The sequence below is a fragment of the Uloborus diversus genome, unplaced genomic scaffold (genome assembly GCF_026930045.1).
Source record: "Uloborus diversus isolate 005 unplaced genomic scaffold, Udiv.v.3.1 scaffold_1426, whole genome shotgun sequence".
Taxonomy (NCBI): domain Eukaryota; kingdom Metazoa; phylum Arthropoda; class Arachnida; order Araneae; family Uloboridae; genus Uloborus; species Uloborus diversus.
Window position 1 is genome coordinate 1 of NW_026558128.1, and position 9631 is coordinate 9631.

General features: G+C 38.2%; 2 non-coding genes across 2 annotated transcripts; both read right to left on the reverse strand.

Moving 5' to 3' along the window:
* Window positions 1-860: 860 nt before the first annotated feature.
* Window positions 861-934, reverse strand: Trnae-uuc (transfer RNA glutamic acid (anticodon UUC)). Its single transcript has one exon. It is a non-coding gene; the product is annotated as a tRNA-Glu (tRNA).
* A 3046-nt stretch (window positions 935-3980) lies between these two features.
* Window positions 3981-4053, reverse strand: Trnag-ucc (transfer RNA glycine (anticodon UCC)). The gene has a single exon. It is a non-coding gene; the product is annotated as a tRNA-Gly (tRNA).
* Window positions 4054-9631: the final 5578 nt, after the last annotated feature.

Here is a 9631-nt window from a genome sequence, read left to right on the forward strand (position 1 = left end):
CATCGACGATTTTCGTTCCGACTGGGACTCGAACCCAGGTCCACTGGCTCGGAAGCCGAGCGCTCTAGCCATTGGGCTATCGGAGCTCTGTCGGTCGGAGTCTTAAGCATAATAAAAACAAAAAATGCACCTCGGTTATAACTGATTTAGGCACTCCGAATTCTACGGGTAGAATAATTAAACTGACATAGAATTTTCTTCCCTACGCAAATAATCCATGTTCGCAAAAGGAAGGAATTAAAAAGAAAAAAAAATAATTTTCAGTTTCGAGGAATCAAAAACACATCGACGATTTTCGTTCCGACTGGGACTCGAACCCAGGTCCACTGGCTCGGAAGCCGAGCGCTCTAGCCATTGGGCTATAGGAGCTCTGTCGGTCGGAGTCTTAAGCATAATAAAAACAAAAAATGCACCTCGGTTATAACTGATTTAGGCACTCCGAATTCTACGGGTAGAATAATTAAACTGACATAGAATTTTCTTCCCTACGCAAATAATCCATGTTCGCAAAAGGATGGAATTTAAAAAGAAAAAAAAAAAATTCAGTTTCGAGGAATCAAAAACACATCGACGATTTTCGTTCCGACTGGGACTCGAACCCAGGTCCACTGGCTCGGAAGCCGAGCGCTCTAGCCATTGGGCTATCGGAGCTCTGTCGGTAGGAGTCTTAAGCATAATAAAAACAAAAAATGCACCTCGGTTATAACTGATTTAAGCACTTCGAAGTCTACGGGTAGAATAATTAAACTGACATAGAATTTTCTTCCCTACGCAAATAATCCATGTTCGCAAAAGGATGGAATTTAAAAAGAAAAAAAAATTTTTCAGTTTCGAGTAATCAAAAACACATCGACGATAATCGTTCCGACTGGGACTCGAACCCAGGTCCACTGGCTCGAAAAGCCGCGCGCTCTAGCCATTGGGCTATCGGAGCTCTGTCGGTCGGAGTCTTAAGCATAATAAAAACAAAAAATGCACCTCGGTTATAACTGATTTAAGCACTTCGAAGTCTACGGGTAGAATAATGAAACTGACATAGAATTTTCTTCCCTACGCAAATAATCCATGTTCGCAAAAGGATGGAATTTAAAAAGAAAAAAAAAATTTTCAGTTTCGAGGCATCAAAAACACATCGACGATTTTCGGTCCGACTGGGACTCGAACCCAGGTCCACTGGCTCGGAAGCCGCGCGCTCTAGCCATTGGGCTATCGGAGCTCTGTCGGTCGGAGTCTTAAGCATAATAAAAACAAAAAATGCACCTCGGTTATAACTGATTTAAGCACTTCGAAGTCTACGGGTAGAATAATTAAACTGACATAGAATTTTCTTCCCTACGCAAATAATCCATGTTCGCAAAAGGATGGAATTCAAAAAGAAAAAAAAAAATTCAGTTTCAAGGCATCAAAAACACATCGACGATTTTCGTTCCGACTGGTACTCGAACCCAGGTCCACTGGCTCGGAAGCCGTGCGCTCTAGCCATTGGGCTATCGGAGCTCTGTCGGTCGGAGTCTTAAGCATAATAAAAACAAAAAATGCACCTCGGTTATAACTGATTTAAGCACTTCGAAGTCTACGGGTAGAATAATTAAACTGACATAGAATTTTCTTCCCTACGCAAATAATCCATGTTCGCAAAAGGATGGAATTTAAAAAGAAAAAAAAATTTTTCAGTTTCGAGGAATCAAAAACACGTCGACGATTTTCGTTCCGACGGGGACTCGAACCCAGGTCCACTGGCTCGAAAAGCCGCGCGCTCTAGCCATTGGGCTATCGGAGCTCTGTCGGTCGGAGTCTTAAGCATAATAAAAACAAAAAATGCACCTCGGTTATAACTGATTTAAGCACTTCGAAGTCTACGGGTAGAATAATGAAACTGACATAGAATTTTCTTCCCAACGCAAATAATCCATGTTCGCAAAAGGATGGAATTTAAAAAGAAAAAAAAATTCAGTTTCGAGGAATCCAAAACACATCGACGATTTTCGTTCCGACTGGGACTCGAACCCAGGTCCACTGGCTCGGAAGCCGAGCGCTCTAGCCATTGGGCTATCGGAGCTCTGTCGGTAGGAGTCTTAAGCATAATAAAAACAAAAAATGCACCTCGGTTATAACTGATTTAGGCACTCCGAATTCTACGGGTAGAATAATTAAACTGACATAGAATTTTCTTCCCTACGCAAATAATCCATGTTCGCAAAAGGAAGGAATCCAAAAAGAAAAAAAAAATAATTTTCAGTTTCGAGGAATGAAAAACACGTCGACGATTTTCGTTCCGACTGGGACTCGAACCGAGGTCCACTGGCTCGGAAGCCGCGCGCTCTAGCCATTGGGCTATCGGAGCTCTGGCGGTCGGAGTCTTAAGCATAATAAAAACAAAAAATGCACCTCGGTTATAACTGATTTAGGCACTCCGAATTCTTCGGGTAGAATAATTAAACTGACATAGAATTTTCTTCCCTACGCAAATAATCCATGTTCGCAAAAGGAAGGAATTCAAAAAGAAAAAAAAATAATTTTCAGTTTCGAGGAATCAAAAACACATCGACGATTTTCGTTCCGACTGGGACTCGAACCCAGGTCCACTGGCTCGGAAGCCGAGCGCTCTAGCCATTGGGCTATCGGAGCTCTTGCGGTCGGAGTCCTAAGCATAATAAAAACAAAAAATGCACCTCGGTTATAACTGATTTAGGCACTCCGAATTCTACGGGTAGAATAATTAAACTGACATAGAATTTTCTTCCCTACGCAAATAATCCATGTTCGCAAAAGGAAGGAATTCAAAAAGAAAAAAGAATAATTTTCAGTTTCGAGGAATCAGAAACACATCGACGATTTTCGTTCCGACTGGGACTCGAACCCAGGTCCACTGGCTCGGAAGCCGAGCGCTCTAGCCATTGGGCTATCGGAGCTCTGTCGGTCGGAGTCTTAAGCATAATAAAAACAAAAAATGCACCTCGGTTATAACTGATTTAGGCACTCCGAATTCTACGGGTAGAATAATTAAACTGACATAGAATTTTCTTCCCTACGCAAATAATCCATGTTCGCAAAAGGAAGGAATTAAAAAAGAAAAAAATAATAATTTTCAGTTTCGAGGAATCAAAAACACATCGACGATTTTCGTTCCGACTGGGACTCGAACCCAGGTTCACTGGCTCGGAAGCCGAGCGCTCTAGCCATTGGGCTATCGGAGCTCTGTCGGTCGGAGTCTTAAGCATAATAAAAACAAAAAATGCACCTCGGTTATAACTGATTTATGCACTCCGAATTCTACGGGTAGAATAATTAAACTGACATAGAATTTTCTTCCCTACGCAAATAATCCATGTTCGCAAAAGGAAGGAATCCAAAAAGAAAAAAAAAATAATTTTCAGTTTCGAGGAATCAAAAACACATCGACGATTTTCGTTCCGACTGGGACTCGAACCCAGGTCCTCCGGCTCGGAAGCCGAGCGCTCTAGCCATTGGGCTATCGGAGCTCTGTCGGGAGGGGTCTTAAGCATAATAAAAACAAAAAATGCACCTCGGTTATAACTGATTTAGGCACTCCGAATTCTACGGGTAGAATAATTAAACTGACATAGAATTTTCTTCCCTACGCAAATAATCCATGTTCTCAAAAGAAAGGAATCAAAAAAGAAAAAAAATAATAATTTTCAGTTTCGAGGAATCAAAAGCACATTGACGATTTTCGTTCCGACTGGGACTCGAACCCAAGTCCACTGGCTCGGAAGCCGAGCGCTCTAGCCATTGGGCTATTGGAGCTCTGTCGGTCGGAGTCTTAAGCATAATAAAAACAAAAAATGCACCTCGGTTATAACTGATTTAGGCACTCCGAATTCTACGGGTAGAATAATTAAACTGACATAGAATTTTCTTCCCTACGCAAATAATCCATGTTCGCAAAAGGAAGGAATCCAAAAAGAAAAAAAAAATAATTTTCAGTTTCGAGGAATCAAAAACACGTCGACGATTTTCGTTCCGACTGGGACTCGAACCCAGGTCCACTGGCTCGGAAGACGAGCGCTCTAGCCATTGGGCTATCGGAGCTCTGTCGGTCGGCGTCTTAAGCATAATAAAAACAAAAAATGCACCTCGGTTATAACTGATTTAGGCACTCCGAATTCTACGGGTAGAATAATTAAACTGACATAGAATTTTCTTCCCTACGCAAATAATCCATGTTCGCAAAAGGAAGGAATTCAAAAAGAAAAAAAAAATAATTTTCAGTTTCGAGGAATCAAAAACACATCGACGATTTTCGTTCCGACTGGGACTCGAACCCAGGTCCACTGGCTCGGAAGCCGAGCGCTCTAGCCATTGGGCTATCGGAGCTCTGTCGATCGGAGTCTTAAGCATAATAAAAACAAAAAATGCACCTCGGTTATAACTGATTTAGGCACTCCGAATTCTACGGGTAGAATAATTAAACTGACATAGAATTTTCTTCCCTACGCAAATAATCCATGTTCGCAAAAGGAAGGAATCCAAAAAGAAAAAAAAATAATTTTCATTTTCGAGGAATCAAAAACACGTCGACGATTTTCGTTCCGACTGGGACTCGAACCCACGTCCTCTGGCTCGGAAGCCGAGCGCTCTAGCCATTGGGCTATCGGAGCTCTGTCGGTCGGAGTCTTAAGCATAATAAAAACAAAAAATGCACCTCGGTTATAACTGATTTAGGCACTCCGAATTCTACGGGTAGAATAATTAAACTGACATAGAATTTTCTTCCCTACGCAAATAATCCATGTTTGCTGGGACTCGAAAGGTCCAGGAAGGAATTCAAAAAGCATAATAAAAAAAAAAAAATAATTTTCAGTTTCGAGGAATCAAAAACACATTGACGATTTTCGCTCCGACTGGGACTCGAACCCAGGTCCACTGGCTCGGAAGCCGAGCGCTCTAGCCATTGGGCTATCGGAGCTCTGTCGGTCGGAGTCTTAAGCATAATAAAAACAAAAAATGCACCTCGGTTATAACTGATTTAGGCACTCCGAATTCTACGGGTAGAATAATTAAACTGACATAGAATTTTCTTCCCTACGCAAATAATCCATGTTCGCAAAAGGAAGGAATCCAAAAAGAAAAAAAAAATAATTTTCAGTTTCGAGGAATCAAAAACACATCGACGATTTTCGTTCCGACTGGGACTCGAACCCAGGTCCTCTGGCTCGGAAGCCGAGCGCTCTAGCCATTGGGCTATCGGAGCTCTGTCGGTCGGAGTCTTAAGCATAATAAAAACAAAAAATGCACCTCGGTTATAACTGATTTAGGCACTCCGAATTCTACGGGTAGAATAATTAAACTGACATAGAATTTTCTTCCCTACGCAAATAATCCATGTTCGCAAAAGGAAGGAATTAAAAAAAAAAAAAAAGAATTTTCGAATTCCCTCCTTTCGAGACCCTTGGGTCACAGGCCCAGAGCTTTACCGATTGAACCAATCTGGCACTTGCAAGGGACATATTTATCATAAATATAAAAAATGCACCTCGATTATTCTCGATTTAATTTCAATGAGATCCGCTTGTAGCATAATTAAGTGAAACCAGAGTTTAATCCCTCATCCAAATCAATGTTTTCTGTAAAATAAGAAAGAAAAAAAATGATAAAATATAAATTTTAATTTTCAAAGAAGCCGGCTAATAAATATTGAAAGTACCCCTGCCAACAGCCGAGAACGAACCAGAGACCCATGGACTACGGGCCCAGCACTTTATCGACTGAGCCTAATCTCCAACCTTATTCCCTAACAAAAAGAAAATGATGCAAAATATGCGCGCATACACTTTTTTTGAAATAGCTCAAAAAATGGTGTCTCTACGGTCCCCCCGTAGTTTGCAAAATAATAAAAATCATCGCTTTTATTAAAAATCCAGAAAAAACAAAAAAAAAAAGGACCCCTTCCCGATGATCCGTCCGATGAACCAAAATCAAATGTTTTGCGAAACGTCCGGGGGCGGGAGGAGAAACAAATGAAATACCTGGGAAGAAAAAAAAGTGAATGATTCCTTCGAAAGTAAGAAAAAACGAGCTGATGTGTGCATCACATGACTTCCTTTTACGCTATTTTTATGATAATAGGGAAGTTTTCGATTTTTCAATTTTATTTTTATATGATAGAGTAGCATGTATGAACATCATAGGTGAAAAAATTTTTGCGATACGATAAGTAGTTTTTTTTAAATTAATTTTTAAAGTTCAAGCGCCTGTGACGTCAGATGGCATAGGAAGTGACGTCCGATAGGAGAGAAACGCTAGCGAACCGGTTCCCATGTCATGGGAGAAACCGAAGAACGTGCATTCGACTTCGAAGACGAAACGTAAAAGGCTTATCTCCTCGCATTTAACTCCTCGCGTTTTTGGAACATTAAACCTCTCATCCTCTCGAAAATATTCGAATATCACCATTGATATTATTTGAGGAAGATTATTTAGATTGTGCTTTAACGAATCCGGCCTCCATAGTGTGTTCAAAAGGATTATTGAATTTCTAAAAAATAAAAATATCAGCGCGCTCAAAATGTCCCTAGCGAAAACAAGGGATCTTCGGCGGAAGGCTGCCCATTCGCGCCCTGTGACGTAGGCTCGTGACGTTTCAGAAGCGCGCACTTTTGCGCGTGGATTTTTAAAAATTCATTAAAAATCAACCACGGTGTTTTAAAATTCGGCGATGGTGAATTTTTTAGTTTTGAGGGTCAATTAACAATATGCAATAGCCAAAATATGAACATTTAATAGGTTGCAACTTCCCTATTGCGCCTTGGAGTAAGCAAGGAAACACTAAATAATTTCACTCCTAGTTACTTGCGAACCGAAGCAAAAAAACCGTTTTACAATATAGCAAGTAATTGCAACTGACACTTATACTAATTGTTAATCCCTCACCTCTCCTCCCATTTTAAAAAGTAGGAGAGTAAATAACTTAATTTGACATTATAATAATTTCATAACAGATTGTTTTTTTAATTCAAAATATTAAACAAAAAATATGTGCATAACTTAAAGATTTTTTAACAATAAATTAGAATTATTTTTCTCTAAGATGTTTTTTTTCTTTCGCACGAAGTAATACACGTACAACGTTTTGTCCCTGCAGAGTTTTGTACGTACGAAGTTTTGTCTGCGCGAAGGTTTGTCCAAACGAAGTTTTGACCACGCGAAGTTTCGTCGTCCGGACGAAGTTATTTCCGGTGAAGTTTCATCCGCGAAGTTTTGACCCATTATCATAATTTTGACACACGTACATTTGTGACTGCTTCCGGAACCCTTTAGTTGTTTTTTGAGAAATTTCTTGAACGTAACAAAAATCTTGAGTTATGTTTAAATAAATAATTTTTCAAAAATCAAGTAAAACGAATAAATAAATTTATAGTAATGTAAAAAGGAAAGAGGGGAGCTGTCGAGATTAACGTTTTTGCAAGGAAAACAAGTGGAGTATATTTAAGACAACTGATACGAAGCACCCAATGTTTTTTTTTTTTTTTTTTCACATTAAAGTTAAATATGATAAACAGTTTACCAAACAATTAACATTAAGAGATTATTTTTACTTTTTAGTTAATATTGATACAAAAGCTTTTTTTTTTTAGTTTTTTAAACTGTAAAATCATCATTATTTCTTACCTTACTATGTGTTTCATATGTTTGGCGATTCATAATATTTTACATGTACCTTTTTGATTGATCGTTTTTTTGAAAATATATTTTATAGTTTATGATAGCCAGTGTACAAAGTATTTTCTGGTGTTTCATGTTGCATTCGTGTAGAAGAGAGGAGTTGGATCTCTTATATAAAACTGAGGGTTAAAATTTAAACAAAAATGGGCAGCTTGATGTTTTGCAAATTATCTTTCTTCGGATGAACATTTCGTTATGAACAAAGGAAGGAAGTTTCCAAGCAGTATGGAAAGTACCTGCATCAGAGTTTTTTTTTTTTTTTTAACGTCGCTGCAAGGGACCCATAAATGTTTACATCTTGGGGGGGGGGGGGGGTCACATTTTTGCTTGCGTCTTTTAGTGTCATAAGAGACTGCTTTATGATTTTATTAATTTTTAATATATTTTGTCAACTAAGAGCACAATTGCTTTTACAATTACTCTTTGTTATGAAGGCATTCGTTTTTTTTTCTTTGAATCGGGAGAAACTTGAAACTTGAAGCGTTTACTTAAACTTCAACTTTTTTTTTTGTCTTTACCAAAAATAAGAAATTTCTGCAAGGACATGAAATACAGGGTTAGCATAAAAGGATATCCTAGTTTTAAAATTTACTTAGAATTAAATAATACATAAAAATGAAGATAAACCATAACAGTTTCTTTTCACTCATAAATTATCGATGTGTGTGCACCTTTCGTAACTCATAACACATCTATAACACACATTTTGGAGTGTTCCACTGTCAATTTTTCGTAGTGCTATACATATGAAATCTTTCAGTTCGTGCAATGCTGTAGGCAATGGTGGTGTGAAAACAGTTTTTGACGAAACCTTATTAAAAAAAATAAACTAATAATAACACATGAGGTTAAGTTTTGTGGATCCGGCTGGCCAACGCATAAAGGGTAATCATCCCCACCAGCAAGGGCAATCCATCGTTAAGGAACGTCAGTAGTGCTGCGAAGAGAGGGTTTGGTAGAAACACCCCCTATATTTCTTGGTTTTAATATTGTTCGCAATCGTAATCGAGTTGTTACCACACGAGTAAAGTCTGTTGCGACCAAAAGGAATGGGTGTAACGAAGGTATCTATACCCTTCCAGAAGAAATTTCTGGCTGCGCTAGTGCGGAATGGGTTCGTTTAATTAGTTACGTACGTTAAAAAAACGTTCAGTTTATCTTCATTTTTATAGATCATTTATAGTGGTAAATGTAATAGTTTAAAAAATATAAAATTTTAAAATCCGGTATATTATTTTATACTAGCCCTGTATGTTCATATTATTATGATAGAAACTAGAAATGTATCTTAATTATCTATAAACAAAATTGAGTTAATTGTGTGTTTAATGAGTGTCAGACGACTTTGCTACTTCTGAAGCAGAAAAATAAAAATTAGTATTGACACAAACCATTTTCCTTCTTTTAAAAGACAAGACGAATATCATGCAACAATTACTTATAACTTTCTGAGAGATTATGAAAAAAAATCATGCCTTATTCTCATTTGTTTTACCGCGAACATTCGTGCGGAGAAAAAAAACAGCTTCCACGTCTTACAATTGGATTACAATTTATCTTAACAGTCTTCAAAAGAACCTAAAAGACTGGAGCGTCACTTACCTTTTACTTATCAGAAGATGAGGGAAAGCTATCTTCCTTTCCCTCGCCCAAGTGCTTGAGAACCGGTAAATTTTATTTTAAAAGAAAATACATACTTTTACATTATACATTTAAGTAGAATACAAATTTTTTTCTCCAACGTGGACAACATATTAAGTGAGGCCCCTAGTTTCAAAACCGGATACTTGCAAAAAATTCGATTTTCTTCTATTTATTTATTTTTTTTTTGTTAATTTTGAAGAGAATCATAAGGCCTATTTGCCTGTTTAATATTAGGTTCAAAAACCGCTTCTTTCCCCCTTGAAATGGGACGGGATGGTCTGCCTCAGTTTCAAAACCGGAC